Consider the following 17496-nt stretch of genomic DNA (forward strand, 5'->3'; position numbering starts at 1 on the left):
GAAATAGTTATTCTATTCAGCACAATTCTTTTCTCAGCCATTTAAAGAAATCATAATCTAACACATACCTAGCTAGATTCCTTACTAAAAGTTCTAAGGCTCCATTCCTGGTCTATCCCTGGCAGAAACCAGCATACAGACAGACACAGACCCTTTGTTTCTCTCCCTCCTCCCAGCTTTTGAAAGTATCTTGTCTCCTCATTGGTCATTTTGGTCAGGTGCCAGTGAGGTTACCTTTAGCTTCTTAACCCTTTACAGGTGAGAGGAGCTTTCCCCTGGCCAGGAGGGATTTCAAAGGGGTTTACCCTTCCCTTTATATTTATGACAGCTGGGGGGAGAAGGAAAGACCTAGAGAGTGAGGACAAGAAAGGATCTATAGGATAGTGATACTCAGACCTTGGTGGATTGGGAACCAAATCAGTGATCAGCATTACTCAAAAGATCCACAGTAGGGTGAATTCATTGTTTCATTTACTATAGATTCATATTTAAACAGCATGATGGGGAAATATATAAATATAAAATTCTCACAGCAAAATGACTGACCAAGTATTATTTTATCAACTACACTTGGTTCATACCATAGTGAAAAGCAAAAGCATCTAAGTTATTGGTTAATAACTTAGATTGGTTAATTAAACCACACAGCATTTCAATATCGTGTGCTGCGAAGAGCCACAGGAGACACATTAAAGAGCCATTGCGGCTCAAGAGGTATAGTCTAGGTATCACAGCTATAGGAGTATTTTTACCTAGGATTAGTAAACTACCTTAAATCGATGTATGACAGTAAAAGGGTAGGGCCAGGTTAAAATTATGAATGACGTGTGATAATAGTGCGGTTTTTACTCATATACTTTCCTTCCCTGTGGGGTGGTAAAGTACTTTCTGTACAAACTCTGATACCGATCCCACTCACCTTACTCACACAAAGTCCCACTGAAGTCAGGCCCTATATATGTATAACACCATATGCAGGGAGAGCAGCCATCAGCATAGCAGGAAAAGGAAATTGCAAACAATGTTGCTGGCAAAAAAACCCTCTACTCATACTGGAGAGTTTGTTGAATTGTTAATGGTCCACATCCAGCAGCTCTGGGGCTGATATTCAGCAGGTGTAAATGGGTGTAGCTCCACTGAAGTCAAGTTATCCCATTGGTTTACACGAGTTAAAGATCTGGCGCTCCATCTGGAAAGGGGTCTTAGCCTCTTTTTACACCAAAGTAACTCAATTGACTTCAAACAAATTCCTGTTTTGTACCAACGTCCATGGGTGGTGGGGGGGCGGGGAGTTAGATCCAAGGACTTCTTTATACTAAGCTACATTCAGCTCAAACAACTTACCACAGGAGGAGAAAGGACTGGTTTGGACTCTGCCAGTCTGTAGAATCAGGTGGGCAAATGCTGCTCTTCTTGACTCTGCAGTAAACTCAGAGTGGCTGTGTTGAGTCCGGTCCCATTACTTCAGATTTAGACTGCTGCAAATCAGAGAAGATTTTGATCCTATGTATTTCATGTCAAAACTGACATATAAATCACTGACTCAGGCTCTGTAAAGTACATAGAGAATAAACATGTTTGATAAAAAGAAAAGGAGTACTTGTGGCACCTTAGAGACTAACCAATTTATTTGAGCATGAGCTTTCGTGAGTTACAGCTCACTTCATTGAGCTGTAACTCACGAAAGCTCATGCTCAAATAAATTGGTTAGTCTCTAAGGTGCCACAAGTACTCCTTTTCTTTTTGCGAATACAGACTAACATGGCTGTTATTCTGAAACATGTTTGATAAAATAAACCAAAAGCCCTAGCAGTTTAATGGACAGTCTAAATTAAGCTCTGGAGCTCTCTTCCTAAACCTGAATCTGTTTTTCAGCTGAGAAATTCTCTGGAGTGAGGCAGGTCATCCATCACTGAAAAACTCATCTGACATAAAGCAATCAGAGAGTGGGTATTGTCCTGAAATAATGAAGGAGACAGCAGGACCGATCATATTCATCCATAGCTGAATAATGAAATATAAATGGCTAAGGTGCTGGAAAAGAAAGTTGGATGATAAAGAAAAGAGCTTCCTGGCACAGCTCAAAGCAAAGGTGGTTGGCCCATGGGCTCTTGCTGAATGTGCCACAAGTACTCCGTGTATTTTTACGAAATTGTGAGAAGCTTTGCGTTCTTAACCCCCCAGGCCAGAGGAAACCTATACTCATAGATGTATTTGTTATAGGCAGTGCAGGTAGCTTCTGCCTTATAGATCCTGTGAACTGAATGAGGAAGGGGTCATATGCAAAAAAAATGATATGTGATTTTGTAATTCAGACTCTGTTATAATGCATAAGCAAAAAGGGGCTGAATTAAGGTGGCACAGACAACCTTAATTCTGGCACTTTGTAACTTGGTAATGTTTCACGTTGCAGCCTTAATGTTCTTCTAACATAGGGTTGCAGGGCGGGGGGGTTGGTTTGGGTTTTTTGGGTGTGTAATTAATAATGTATTGAATAATGAATTGTAACACCTTTCATCATGAAGGTTCCTGAAGCACATTACAAACTTGTACATCTACTGGAATCACTTGGCTCACCACTGACATGCTGCCACCTCTGAAGGGGAACAGCAAAACAATAATAATAAGAAAAATGTTTAGAGAGCCTGTTCCTATAAAATGTCCAGCCCACTTCTAGACCAGAGGACTTTAGATATATTTGTCTGCTTAGGAAAATTGATCCTCCAAACTTTTAGAGGTCTGGCCAGGCATCACTACTGATTGGGCCCTTGTTTTTTGGTGACAATATATGAGGGGTAGGGGAACATTTGTGAGGCAGCTATAGAATAGTTACTGTTGTCATTAAAACATGAATGATGTGGGGGGTGACAAGAATGATTGTCATCAACTTCTAGAAGATCTGATTCAGATGACTGGCTTAAGAAAAAGACTTTGTATGAGGATAGATTTAAATTTCAGAGGGCAGATCTTCAGCTAGTGCAAAGTGACTTCAATTTATACTAGTCTGTGTTAGGAGGCTTATTATTTCACCCACTTACTTCTCTGGTCCTTCTCTCATGAACAGAGAGCAACAATACCCGAAGTCCAAGGTGCAAACAATTTGATGTTTGTTGGGGTGAACTTCCAGCAAGCATGATTCCAGTTTCCTTCCTTGGTGTCCCCCTTCCCTGCTCTGACACCACAGAGCCTTACCTGTGTCCCTGCTCCCATTCCCCCCCTTAGCAAAACATGATTCCAATTTCCCCACCCCATTCCCTGTTCCCATTTCCCCCCCTTACTTCCTGATTGACTGCAGAATATATAGAAAAACTTGAGTTCTGCTTAGCTATACCGTAACCAATCATTTTACTAAAATTTAACTAACCAATCCTAACATATTGTAACATGATTATTTAACCAATTATATCCCATCACCTTAATTAGTTTACACCCAGCAAAAAATTATACAGCAGACAGGAACAATCACAGAACCAGACAGAGATTATACAGACAAACAATAGCAAAGTGGGAACTATAATGACAAAACAATACAGAAGTGAGGATTTCACATCCCAGCTATTGATAAGTGAGTTCTTGCCAGACAGGATGCTATCAAACTAAGTTTCCTTTTACATCTTCTAGGCACTTCCCTTTCTCTGGAGGTGATAGGCATTATCAGGAAAGGAGTATATTCCTAACAGCCCAATAGCACCTTATTTCAATGTGACTAGGTTGGAATGTGAGGATGTGACCGGTCGCTTCCCAGCTTATGGCTGCCTCTGCTGCTTAGTCTAAGGCCTTAGCCTAAGAACAGGGCCTCAGACTGTCACAGTAAGAGAAGGCCCTTACACCGGCAGACAGTGATTTTGATTCTTTCTTTTATACCTCTAGAACTAGCTAAGTGATAAGCACACACCTACATTCTTAGAGTCTAAGCCTTTACAGACAGGCCTGAATATCTATATCCTAACAGCCTGCCCCAAGAAATCGTGCATTACATATGTCTGTGTTCCATGTGCAGTACTCTACATGCAGTCTTGGAGCTTGACAATAAATAATAATGACAATATGTTTTTGGTTTATTTTACAATTTACCTACTTGGAGCCAAGGGCCCTTCTGTGGTTTCTACATGGCATTAGGTACTGATGGTATTCGGTAAGTAATAAGCAACTGTCATTTTCAGATGGAAAGGGCTGCTTCCTTCCGACATGTGTGATTACAGTATGGAAGGATAGGCATTGTCTGAAGGACAAAGAAAATTGACCATATGTTCTAATATTAGGAATCTGATGCAATTTTGAAGCACTGTAGTGGCCAGGTGCTTTGTTAGTTTTAAAATGCAATGATGTTATTCTCACACGAGGCCACTGGGCTCTTACACAACCCCATCTCTCATGATCTGGTGAGCATGTTCTCTTTGGTACACACTGTGTAGAGCACCATATTTCGCAATTAAGTGCTTCTATGAGTCGTCTTCCTTGGGAAAGACTCGTCAAGGCTTCAGTCCTGTAAACTGCAGTCCGAGCCCAAACATCCACACAACAGTTGAACAGCCCAACCCCTGCAAGCCTGAGTCAGCTGGCATGGGCCAGCTGTGGGTTTTTAATTGCAGTGTAGACATACCCTTGATGACGGTACTCAACAGTACCCAGAGAGGTGGCAGATTTGTTATCCTGTTGCAGGCAACAAAACCATTGGGCACAGAAACTCATTTCTCCCCCTGTCTCCAAAAATCTTCCCCTGCTTGGCTGATCAAGATCATTTTCCTCTGAGAGAACTGGGAGCCTCGGAGAAGTGTACAAATCTATTTCCTTATCTGCCTTTCTCTTGGTCCCTATCTCTACATGGTCAACTTTGATTGGGCATCCATTAAAGAGGATGTGGTCATTTTAAAAGAAATCTTGCTGCCCTCCTCCCCCAGATCTGCCTGTTTAATTCCAAGAACTAGTGAGCAGGAAACACTCATTTATTTTTTGGAAATATTACGGTTTTGTTTGTTACAAGCTATCATGAAGAGGCCTAATCCTGATGACCTTGCTCAGCCAAAACATTCAATTTTACATTTGGGTGGTAAACTGCCAGGGAAGTTAAATGGCAAATTCACTGTTGGTTCCTACTGGCTTACAGGCACCTTTACGGCTCTTTCCATTGGGGATGGTTTTCTCCTTCTGCTTGAGTTTCAGTTTCAAATGCATATCCCAAAACTCAGAACAAAACTCTTCCCAAACCCCTTCATTTCTCCTAGTTTTTTTTATGCAAAAGAACAGGGCAGGTGAAGTTCACTCAACTCCTTCACCAAACCTGGTCTGACCTGCCGAGGGCTAGCCTCTGCTAAGTCTATACGAGGCACAGCACAGAACTCACAGCCCAGGGGGAGGTGAAACTATGGCTGCTTAAAGCCACTGTTGAGTCCTCCCAACTCTGGGCTGCTCTGCAGGCTAGAAAGGCCCCCAGCATAACCTGGATAGCCCTGGAGACCTGTCTAAATTATAGCAGCTTCCCCAGTCTGACCTGTGGGCTGGAGCACTGCCTGGATTCTCTGCACTGACCATGCCTTCACGACCAGCTCTGGCCCTCGCACACTCACTTATGCAGGGACTTGTGAGGTGCTCCTCACAATACAGCTTGACAGCTGTTTGTTTTTTGTAGTGCCTGTCCCTGGAAAATCCCCCTCCCGCCCCCAACAGGAACAGGGACTTAAAAGCCCTTTATGCTGCTCTGAACCTTTTATGTGCTGTAAAGGAGCCAGAGAGGGGGGTGAAGATTTCACCTTCAATATATAACAACTAACAAATCATAATGGGCATGATTTTCCTACTGAGTCAAAATGGTAGCACTTTAAACCCATTCTGCACTAGGCAACGTGACTGATTAGTCAATGAAGCGCCAATCTGAGCAAGTTTTACAATGAAACTTTCACACAGCTCTCCCAGGTATTCAACGGAGGAGCCTGAAATAGGATACAGAAGCCTAGACCCTCATGTCCTTGTTCCTTGACAACAGAGGCAGTGCTGATATCGCATAAAATGTGGTGACGTATTAGAGCTGAGCAAATAGCTTATGACTTATCCGATGAAGTTTGATGTTTTTTTCTTTGCCATCTTAGTCTAATGATATAGCAACCAAATATTCAATAATAGGTATTTTTGGTGCTACTTTTGGATATATTAAAATAACTTTAGTGTGTTTTTTCAACCATTTGTGTAGAGAACATTGTGATTCTGAACTGAAATCTTCCCAGGTAAAATGGCATCTCTCTCTCTCTCTCTCTCTCTCTTTTTAATGTGTTGATGTTAATACAATAATTTACAGTTGCATGATTTTTATGGTTGTATATTATAATAAGTTAATGGAGCAGAAATGCATCACCTGATGGACAGATAAAGGCTCTCTGTGAAAATTAGAGGGAGTAGAAGCAGAATCTTTTGGTGTATAGAATGTGCTGTGCTGGAAGTAGGGGTAGGTAGGAATATTATTACGATAGGATAAGATTTGTTTTTTCTATAGAATCTTTTATATTCCAGTTATCTCAAAATGCTTTAGAAAGCAATAGGTTAGATACAGGCAATGCAGTGACTGAAGGAAAATGCAGCGATCGTTATACGCTCAGCAGTAGCTTACACAACGTCTTTGCTATTAGCACCTGTTTTAATGAGAGACAGAGCATTCACCAGGACATCAGAATTACCCCTCCTTTTTTCAAAAAGGGCCACTGGATCTTTAACTTCCACAAGGGAAGCAGGTAGGATGTCATTTGAATGTCTTATTTGACAGGATGACACAGGTAAGACCATACACAGAATACTGTGTTCAGTTCTGAGCACTGCTATACTGAAACAGTATGGACAAAATTGAAAGAGTTTGGGGAACCCAGCATGACCAATGGGATGTAGAGATTAACTTATGAAAGAAGACAAAATGCTATCCTATTATGGTTTGTATTACAGTCCCTCATACAAACTGCAGCTAAGAACGGGCCCCACTGAGCCAGGCCCCATATACACATGGTAAGAGACTGTCCCTGTCACAAAGATCTTCTAAGCTAAATGGATAAGACAGAAAAGGGGAAAGAGGGGCACTGAGAGGTAAAGTGACGTACTCTAGGTCTCATTACAGGCCAGTGGCCGAACTGCGAAAAGAACGTAGGTCTCTTACTTCCCAGTCCGGTGTCCCATCCACAGGTGACAATTGCCTGTCAATGCTTCTATCTCAGCCAAAACCCTCTAAAAAACAATGACCTCCAGTCCTCACTTCCATTTGTTGCCCTTATGTTTGGAATGGCTTCCCGGTACATTTTCACCAAGCCACTAAGCTCTGTTCATTCCAATACCTGCTCAAAACCCATTTCTCCTATGCCTACAATACATTATAAACATTTAAGCCAAACTCCAGCAGCAACAGCATGATCTATGGTGTTTTCTTCTCAGATACTTCTTAGTGAAACAGGTCTGTTAGGATATAGATATTCAGGCCTGTCTGTAAAGGCCTAGACTCTAAGAATGTAAGTGTATTCTTATCACTTAGCTAGTTCTAGAGGTATAAAAGAAAGAATCAAAATCACTGTCTGCCGGTGTAAGGGCCATTTCTCACTGTGATAGTCCGAGGCCCTGTGCTTAGGCTAAGGCCTTAGACTAAGCAGCAGAGGCAGCCATAAGCTGGGAAGCGACCGGTCACATCCTCACATTCCAACCTAGTCACATTGAAATAAGGTGCTATTGGGCTGTTAGGAATATACTCCTTTCCTGATAATGCCTATCACCTCCAGAGAAAGGGAAGTGCCTAGAAGATGTAAAAGGAAACTTAGTTTGATAGCATCCTGTCTGGCAAGAACTCACTTATCAATAGCTGGGATGTGAAATCCTCATTTCTGTGTTCTTCTATCACTGTAGTCCCCATTTCCCTATTGTTTGTCTGTATAATCTCTGTCTGGTTCTCTTCCCTGCCACCTCCATTGCCCCTCCTAACTGGTTGCTTGACCTTGCCTTGAGATAGGAGTTGAGCAAAATGTGTGCTTGTATATTACACTCCCATCATGCCCGGTAACACTGTTATCATCTGTTCTACACTTTAACTCTTCTTATCTGTTCCCATTATAGAACAAACCCATCTGGCCAGGCAAAAACAACATACACAGTGTCTTTGTCCTTTGTTCACACATATTAGTAAGAATATAAGTGTATCAAGAATCAAACGGGCAGACAAGACCCAAAATTCTATATCAGGTGAAAATACAGGCCTGAATCCTACATTATCACTAGCACTCCTAGCAACATGGATTGATGTTTGCTTTTGCGTTTTGTACAGCAGCAAATACGCCGTTAATAATGATAAATAAGTAATTGCTGCTACTAATGCAGTAGTCTGTAAATGTGCATACAAACATCCAGAGAAACTAGAAGCCTGTACTGTCTCATTTCAGTTATATGGCAATCAAACCCCGTTGTTAGATTATACAGTATATGTGGTAGGGACATGGAGGCTATTAGACATTTCTATTCTTTTTTTATATATACTAACAAATCCAAAGAAAATGAGAGATGAGAAATGAACTCTGAAAATGTCAAAAGGAAATGCAGAGAAGTTGAGACATTTTCAACAACTCTGAACTGGTGATTTAGAAACACTAATAGTAATACTCAATTACCTCTTGTATAGTGCTCATCATCCATACAGCTCAAAGTGTATGGATTTTACAAAGGAAAGAAAGTATGATTCCCATTTTATAGATGAGAAAGTTGAGATGTCCACATTCACACAGTAGATTATGGAATCGAACCCAGGTCTAAACATTCCTGGTTATCCACTGGAAAAAGCATTTTGGGAGTGGGGGGAATCTATCCCTACTTTTCTTTTAAAAAATGTTTGTTCTCTGAGCCTAAGAAATAAACGGATTAATCCAAACATACCATTTGTCAACCCCCTCCCCCACAAAAAAGGTCATATAACAATTCTCAAACTTGAATAGGATTGTCATAAATATAAAGGGAAGGGTATCCACCCTTCTGTATACAGTGCTATAAAATCCCTCCTGGCCAGAGGCAAAACCCTTTCACCTGTAAAGGGTTAAGAAGCTAAGATAACCTCCCTGGCACCTGACCAAAATGACCAATGAGGAGACAAGATACTTTCAAAGCTGGCGGCGGGGGGAACAAAGGGTCTGTCTGTCTGTGTGATGCTTTTTGCCAGGAACAAATCAGGAATGTAGTCTCAGAACTTGTTAGTAAGTAGTCTAGCTAGAAATGTGTTAGATTTCCTTTTGTTAAATGGCTGGTAAAATATGCTGTGCTGAATGGAATGTATATTCCTGTTTTTGTGTCTTTTTGTAACTTAAGGTTTTGCCTAGAGGGATTCTCTATGTTTTGAATCTGATTACCCTGTAAGGTATTTACCATCCTGATTTTACAGAGGTGATTCTTTTACCTTTTCTTTAATTAAAATTCTTCTTTTAAGAACCTGATTGCTTTTTCACTGTTCTTAAGATCCAAAGGTTTGGGTCTGTGTTCACCTGTACAAATTGGTGAGGATTTTTATCAAGCCTTCCCCAGGAAAGGAGGTGTAGAGCTTGGGGGGATATTTTGGGGGGAAGACATCTCCAAGTGGGCTCTTTCCCTGTTCTTTGTTTAACACGCTTGGTGGCAGCATAGGGTCCAAGGACAATGCAAAGTTTATACCTTGGGGAAGTTTTTAACCTAAGCTGGTAAGAATAAGCTTAGGGGGTCTTTCATGCAGGTCCCCACATCTGTACCCTAGAGTTCAGAGTGGGGAAGGAACCTTGACAACGATGAAATAAGAAGTCTGAGAAATATGAACATTCATATATTATGTTGAAAGGTGCTAATGGCTCACCATCAGAGATCTTGGATGCAAGACTGTGATGGGGTGCGTAGCACACACTGGCTTTGAGAGGGTTAATGCAGGCCTGAGGGGCCACTTAGGGCACTTGGATGCACCTGGTGGGAGAGCCAGGCCTAACTGAACTAGAGGCTCAGTGGGGCCGGAGTAGGTTGGATTATAAAGCTAGGGAGTTTGCAGCAGAATGAGACTGCAAGGAAAGGCTGCAGTCACTCTCGGGGAGTGGAGCGGAGAGGAGGTGAAAACCCAAGAAAAAGAATAAGCTCCAGGATTCTAGTCTTAGTAGAAGGGTCAACCCCAGAGGAGATGTGTACAAAAGGAACCCTGAGAGGGCTAGATAAGGAGAAGCACAGGAAAACAACAGCTGCTTATTATATGGTCCTTGGGCTGGACCCCTGGGTTCCCCTACCAGCCAATGGGAAGTGGCACAGGAGCATTGGAGAGGTCAGCCACATAGCTGGTCTGGAAAGACTTTGTTACCCGGAAGTGGATGACTATAGTGGTGTGGCTAGAGGACTGAGTCATGAAGAAGCACCCTGAGTCCTGAGGGGGTGGGGGGGGTGTGGTGTGAGGAAGGGGGCATCTGACCTAAGTGGGGCTAATCCCCAGACATGGCCACAAGGAGGCACCCTAGAAGTCAGTGAACCCCATGACAAAAACAATCACAGACTACCTTAAAATGAACGTGTGTGCCCGGAGAGACAAGGTGGGTGAGGTAATAACTTTTATTGGACCAACTGCTGTTGATGAGAGAGACCAGCTTTTGAGCTCATACAGAGCTCTTCAGAGAAATGTACGCAGGGTGTCACAGCTAAATATAAGGTGGAACAGATTGTGTACTATAAGCAATTAACACACATTTCAAGGGACCATTCAAGGCAATGCACCCTGTTAAAATCCCTCTAGTCATGGAGTGGGGGAAAGGAGGAAGGCAGCTTAGGGGGTAGGTTGTTAGTGGGTTTCTTAGTGGGTTGTTAGTGGGATTGTTGTAATAAACCATAAATCCAGTGTCTCTGTTCAGTCCATGATTTTTAGTATGTGCCAAAACATTCTCCTTTGTACCTAACAGTAGGGGGAGCCGAGACTCTTTTGTAGAGTTGCAAAACAGCAGGACACAAAGGAAGGGGCTGATGCCAGAAGCCAAACCCATGAGGCAAGGGTAGTGTGAAGCTAATTGCTCTTAGATTCCAAATGCAGGGAGTAGGAGTTGGTTCCAGGCTTTGTGAGTGTGTGAGCAGAGGCAGCTGTAAAAAAACCTTTAAAAGAAGCAGAGGCAGAGAAAGGCACTTCTTGTGGCCAGGGCTGAAGTGTCTTGTTTGGGTTTTCTGCAAATGCTTATTGCTATACGTTCTTACTGATTTTCAGGGAAACAGGACTTGTGTATGTTTCTGTAAAAAACCGATTATACCAAGAGTTATTCTGACTCTGTGTTAACCATTCCTCATCCAAATAGAATCACTGCAAAAGGCCCCAGCCTCCAGCGTTCCGCTTGGCCAGAGAGGGAACTACCTAGACATTTAGATATTGATATATGTGTATTCTTAGATATCTATCTTGTGAGAGAGTCTGGGGCATCTAGATTTAGATCATCTAATTCATGAGAGGAGTGAGTAAAATGAGGTGAATTTAGCACTTAATGACTTCTTTTTTAAACATGAAAAAAATTCCTCTCTGAAGGCACATGAAATCCTCCCACAGTGAGCCAGGGGCCAGGAATCAGAAAATGCAGTAGATTTCCCAATAGACCAGCATGAAGTGTCGAAAAGGAGCTATCTCCTGGGCAAAGCACTAGACTTGGCAGCTCTTTCACACCTTTAGTTTGGAAGTATCCAAAACCATTGTACTATTCTGGTAGACAGACTTATCTACTCCCACCACTGAGGCTTGGTCTCCTACCCTACATACTTACCTTGGTATAACTACATTGCTCAGGAGTGTGAAATATTTACCTCCTACATAGCTACCTCCTCTCACGGAGCTCTCTCCCGTCAGCTTACAGCATCTTCTCTGGACGGGCTACGGTGGCGCAGCTGCATCGGTGTAGATGCAGCAGTGTAAATTTCTAGTGTAGACCTGCCCTGAGATGCTTCTGCTTTCAAGATGAAATGCAGCAGCTCTTTTAAGAGCATACAGTAATCAACATTTTAGGGGAGGGTTTGGAGACAAGCCCTCCAAGAAACACATAGTTGTTTGCTGGAAGTTGTCCTTGCAGTTCAGCAGATGCCAGTAAAATGCATCCATGTGTTGCAAACATCAGACCCAATGACTCGATAACACTCACAACCGTGTGGGCATGGGACTAGGACCCTGCCTCATTCTTCAGCTCCACACCTACAGGCCTCTTGAGCTATAGGAAAGTAGGTCACTCAGCCAAGGGGAGTAGTATTGCATCTCTTCTGCTGTGAGTAGGAAATAGATGTCAGGGCCAGGTTATGGCTGGCCAGTGGGCACGGAACACTGCTCTGTATTGGGTCTGGAGGTCAGAGATCAATCCTGGCCAGGCCAGGTCAAAACTGCAAAGTCAGAGTCCATTACCAAATTGAGAGCATGAAGTGAGAATCGGGGTTGGGTTGGGCCAGGGTCTTTCGCCAGGGTCAGCAATAGCCTTAAGCCGAAGACAATAAACCAAGATCATGGGTGGGAGGTGAGTCTAGATCTAGAGCTGGGAGTCTGGGATCTAGGTGAGTGACAGCAAGAAGTGGCAAACAGAGTCTAAGGCAGAAGCGCATGGGAGGCAGGGGGTGGGGGGGAGGAGGGGCTGTGTTGCTCAGACAACCTCCAGAAATGGCTTCCTGATTTATATGGGGAGGGCCAGCCAGTCAGGGAATCACAGAGGGCTGTCACTCATGCCCCTGAGGGCAAGACTTCCTGTAGGCCTTAGCCCCTCAGTTCCTCTTGGAGGTAACCCGGCCTGGTCCCCTGGCAATGATGAGAAAGCAACTCCTGCCTGAGACCCCGGTTCTAGGCCCATGGGTTCTTACAATAGTGCAGTCACGTTAGTTACTTGCAGGCATTTGTAAAGGTTTCAGTGCTGACCACTGCAGTATGTGTGCGCTTCACAGAGACAGATCTGTGTTAGATCTAATTAATTAATGTGTCCAAAGTGCTTTGACGTGCGCCTGGGAGCAAACATGAACCAGCGCTGACAGCACAGTGAGCCTGTAATATACTTCCAAGAAGAGGCATCACCAAACACGGGGGCTACCACAGTCTTCACCCGCTAACCTTGTCAAGGGACCTACAGGTGACTCTCCAAGAAAGAGCACCACTGGGGCACATCCCCTCATTTCACCAGCCAACTATCATGACCTATTTGCTTTCTGGATAGGGTTTCGGCCAGGCTTCTTAGAGGACAGGGAAGACAGGGTTGATCTGGGGAAATTAAAAAAACAGGGAGCATGGAGATGATGCCAGGGGAAATATAGCTAGCAGGCTCTGTACCTTTAAGATATTGCGTGGTATGTCTCAGATGTTGCTTGGTATCTTTGAGATGTTTGTCTGCCTACTTCTGTTTGGCAGGATTGCCTGCTTAGAAAGTAAGCTCTCTGGCACAGGGACTCTTACCGTGTTTCCTGGTATGTCTGCCTTTCCCTGAGCCGAGAGGAGAGTTTGAACTGAAGACCTACTGAGCTAAAAAGCATAAGCCTGTTCCTCTTAAGAACTAAGTCCCTTAGCTGGAAGCAGTAGCAGATAAACAAGCCTCTTATGTGCACCACCCACTAGAGGGAGACAAAGAGCCACATCAGTCCAGCGTGGGTTACAGTAACACAATGAGGCAAGGTGGATCTTTTATTGGACCCACTTGTATTGGTGAAAGAGACAAGCTTTCCAGCTACACAGAGCTCTTCTTCAGACCTGTCTCTGAAGGCTGGTCTCTTTCACCAACAGAAACTGGTATAGTAAAAGCTATACCTGACCCGCCTTTCTCTCTAATATCCTGGGACCAACACGGCTTAACAATACTGCAAATAGCAAAGTGCACGACTTTTTCTGATTTCTTTTCCCTACTTTGTCACGGTGTGAAAATTTCTCTTAAAAGGCATGTAGCTCAGCAGCACCCTCAAAGGAGTCTCAGTTTCTCCAGCTCCTGAACATACACAGTGAAAGGCCCACTCAGCCCTGCTATCTGCTAGTATTTGACTACATCGCTCATCTGATTTGCAGTCTCTTTCTACGATCCACTTGAGGGATATAAGCTGGAGTTAGTTCTTCACTGGGAGCAGCCTGGCTTTTAATGTCTACCTCTCAAAGGTGTGTACATGCCCGGAAGCTTGGCAGGGACACAGTGAAAAACATGTTCCCATCACAAAACATAATCACACTATTAAACTATTTGGGAGCAAATGCTGCAGACATTTTCACACTCTTCCAGTCCAGAAATCCCCACACTGGGAATCCTTTATTTTAATAACTACATGACAGGCATTAAGCCACTGAAAGACTGAATCTTTTCTGTGACATTGAAATTCTGCAGTAGTGAGGAGACAGGAGTATAGAGCAATAATTATACGCTGCTTCTCTCTCCTGTATTTTATTTACAATTTATCTAAATGAATTTTAATCTCCCATCTGCCGATCTTGTAACATTTCAGAACTTCTGTTTGGAGAGGTGAATTTGGAATCTCCTCCTGGAAGAGCAGATAGAGAATAGAAAAAGAAAGGATCAGAGGAATGAAAGGAGGGTGAACATACGTTTTTAGCTCTCTTTTGTGCCTCTTCCTACTGCAGCTTGGGCATGGGGATGGGGAACTAGGAGCAGGGCTGCTTTAAAAGCCATAACCTTTAGAATTAAAATGAGTTCCCAGCACAAACTGAGCAATAAAAAAGCAATCATATTGCTGGGCTGGTGGACCTTATTATTTTAACATCAGTATGATGGGCTTTAAAAAGCTTTTCGACATGCTGAGAAAGTTAAATACTCGTGTTCCATTTAAAAATTGACCAGCATTTAAATACGGAGGCACCTGCCACTACAAGCAATCAAGGGATTGCTCTTTTGATTTATAAATGGAATAAAACAGCTCAGTAGAATGGCATGACATCTGTGTGGATATTTGTTTAGTTGCGTGTGGTGTACTTAATGTAAGGGATTTAGAGTATTAGGTTCAGACGGTATGCTGCAGACTGCAGTTCCCCATGGTGACTTGTCTATTGAAGGCAAGATTTAAGTAGTTGAACAAAGTGGAAATTTTGTCTGGAAAAATATAAAAGGGGAGTGTGTGTGGAGAGCTGACTCATATTCCGGTTTTACGTTACTGTAAGGAATCCATTAGCTCTGCTAGATGCAGAAGCAGTGCTATGCATCTACCTCCTAAAACCTTGGAGTATTTCCCTGGAAAATTATTATGAGTTATTGCCTCATCAAACACTTTTTTTTTACTGATACCACTGTCCTCCTCTTCCATACTCTGCTTCCACCATTCTGCCCCTTCAACAGAACTATTGCACCCAACTCTGCAGAATGTGCTTTCTCAACCTGTCCTTCATTTCCAGGGGCATCATTCATTTCAGTCCCAGAGGTACCGTGTCTCCCACTCCCCAATGGCTTACAGCAAAAACAAACCAGGACACTGTGGTGAAAGAGTCATTTACAGTAAAGGAAGAGTCTCGTGATGGCCTGGCCCTGAAGGGTGGTGACCTCCCTGGGGGCAGTTTCTTGTCTGATCAGGTCCAATCAGAGGAGGGATTCATCAATCAATTCTATTAATTTGGAGAAAGCTTTGTGCTGGGTTGGGATCTTATGCACTCAAGCAAACTCCAAGTCCATAGGATTGCTGGAAGTGCCTGACTCCATTAGCACTTACAGGTGGACCTTTGACATGGTGTAGGTGGAGTGGAAGCTGGAGATGTATCAGGCACTGGTAAGTTGCCACCAGAGAACAAGTGGATAAATGTGGGTGTCACAGGCAAGAGGAAGGGGAGGAATGCCAGCCCAGCCTCGACCCGTCTATCAGGGCTGGGGGCTGGCATTTCCCAGCTGAGATGCAGATCTGGCCTTCACAGAGTAGCCTGAGTTGACTTGTCCAGGTTCCCTGCAGTATAGACATAGACCTGATGCCCAATGCTGGTTCTTCTCTGTGTCAAAGAGACAGGCCCAGGCCATGGGTTCAGGCTGCAGGATGGATGTGGGAGGTTCTTTGGCTGGTGCTGTTAGGCCAGACGGTGGTCTGGAAGCTTTCATCCTTTCTTAGCAGCATTCCAACAGGTGGTCATTGGTCTTCATACATACCTCAATCTAGGAATCCGGACCAGTCGGGGGCTGCATCTGAGCCAGCTCATCTTTGACCTTGTCACTTAAGCCAAGCCAGAGGCAACAGCATTGCACAGCCTCCATCAGTGTCTGCCACCAGATGCTGAAATTCTGTGGTGTAGTTACCACAGGACAACTTCTCAGCCTCAGTGGCTGCATGGGCTTCTGCCACATGCGTATGACTTGGGTTGTCAAAAATCATCACCCTGGCCTGGCTCTAACTGGCCCCAGGAAGGGACTAGATATCTCCAGGGCAGGAGAGGCCCAGGTCTCCTTTCAATAGACTGAGGATAAGTCCCACTCTGGACTGGTTGATGGGAAATGTCTGCAAGTCCAGCAAGAACAGGAAACTGTTAAAAGAAAAGGAGTACTTGTGGCACCTTAGAGACTAACCAATTTATTAGAGCATAAGCTTTCGTGAGCTACAGCTCACTTCATCAGATGCATATCGTGGAAACTGCAGCAGACTTTATATATACACAGAGAATATGAAACAATACCTCCTCCCAGGACAGTGGGGTGGGAGGAGGTATTGTTTCATATTCTCTGTGTATATATAAAGTCTGCTGCAGTTTCCACGGTATGCATCCGATGAAGTGAGCTGTAGCTCACGAAAGCTTATGCTCTAATAAATTGGTTAGTCTCTAAGGTGCCACAAGTACTCCTTTTCTTTTTGCGAATACAGACTAACACGGCTGTTACTCTGAAACCAGGAAACTGTTAGTTTCCAAACCCACAGAACTTATTGTGGTCCCCTTTGAATGTGTCAGGCAAAGGAATCTTTGGTTCTTGGTGAGCCTGGCTCATGGGCAGCATGGCTTGTGCCTGCAGCCTTACAGTCTGCACCTGCCAGACCGTGAGCTGGGTCTGCAGGTTCTGCCAGGCGCCCACTAACTCCAGTAAGAAGATGTTAGCATTAGTGAGATATACCCGGTAGTAGAACTTGTCTCTTCTCTTATTATTTTGGTTGGCTGCTCAAACAATCAGCAACTGGGAGATAGGTCTCTATTTTCATCATTTTAAAGTGTACTCAGACTTGGTGTAGCATTTGGGGCCCATTTTCTTGCCCTGCTGTTGTTTTTGTGTTGTATACAGTGTACTGTGTAGGGTTCTTTTGGACAAGACCCTAAACCCATAGTCCTGTCTTCTATGAATGGACATTAAAGATACCATTTTTGTTTGTTTGTTAGAGACAAAGTTTGCCCCAATGTCTGCCTATGGCAAAATTTCCCAATCTAGTGTGGTGTCCTGTTTGTCCAATTTGCACTCTCCACCAAAGAGTGAAGGTGGGATATACAGAGATGGAGATAACTGCCATTTGGTGCTATCTGGAGTGATTGCTTTATGAACAGCAGGTTCCTTGTAAAGTGCTTTGGGGTCCTTTGGAATGAAAGGCCCAGCATGTGTGTAAGAT

Source organism: Lepidochelys olivacea (genome assembly GCF_965140295.1).
Source record: "Lepidochelys olivacea isolate rLepOli2 genome assembly, chromosome: 2".
In the NCBI taxonomy this organism is placed as follows: Eukaryota; Metazoa; Chordata; order Testudines; family Cheloniidae; genus Lepidochelys; species Lepidochelys olivacea.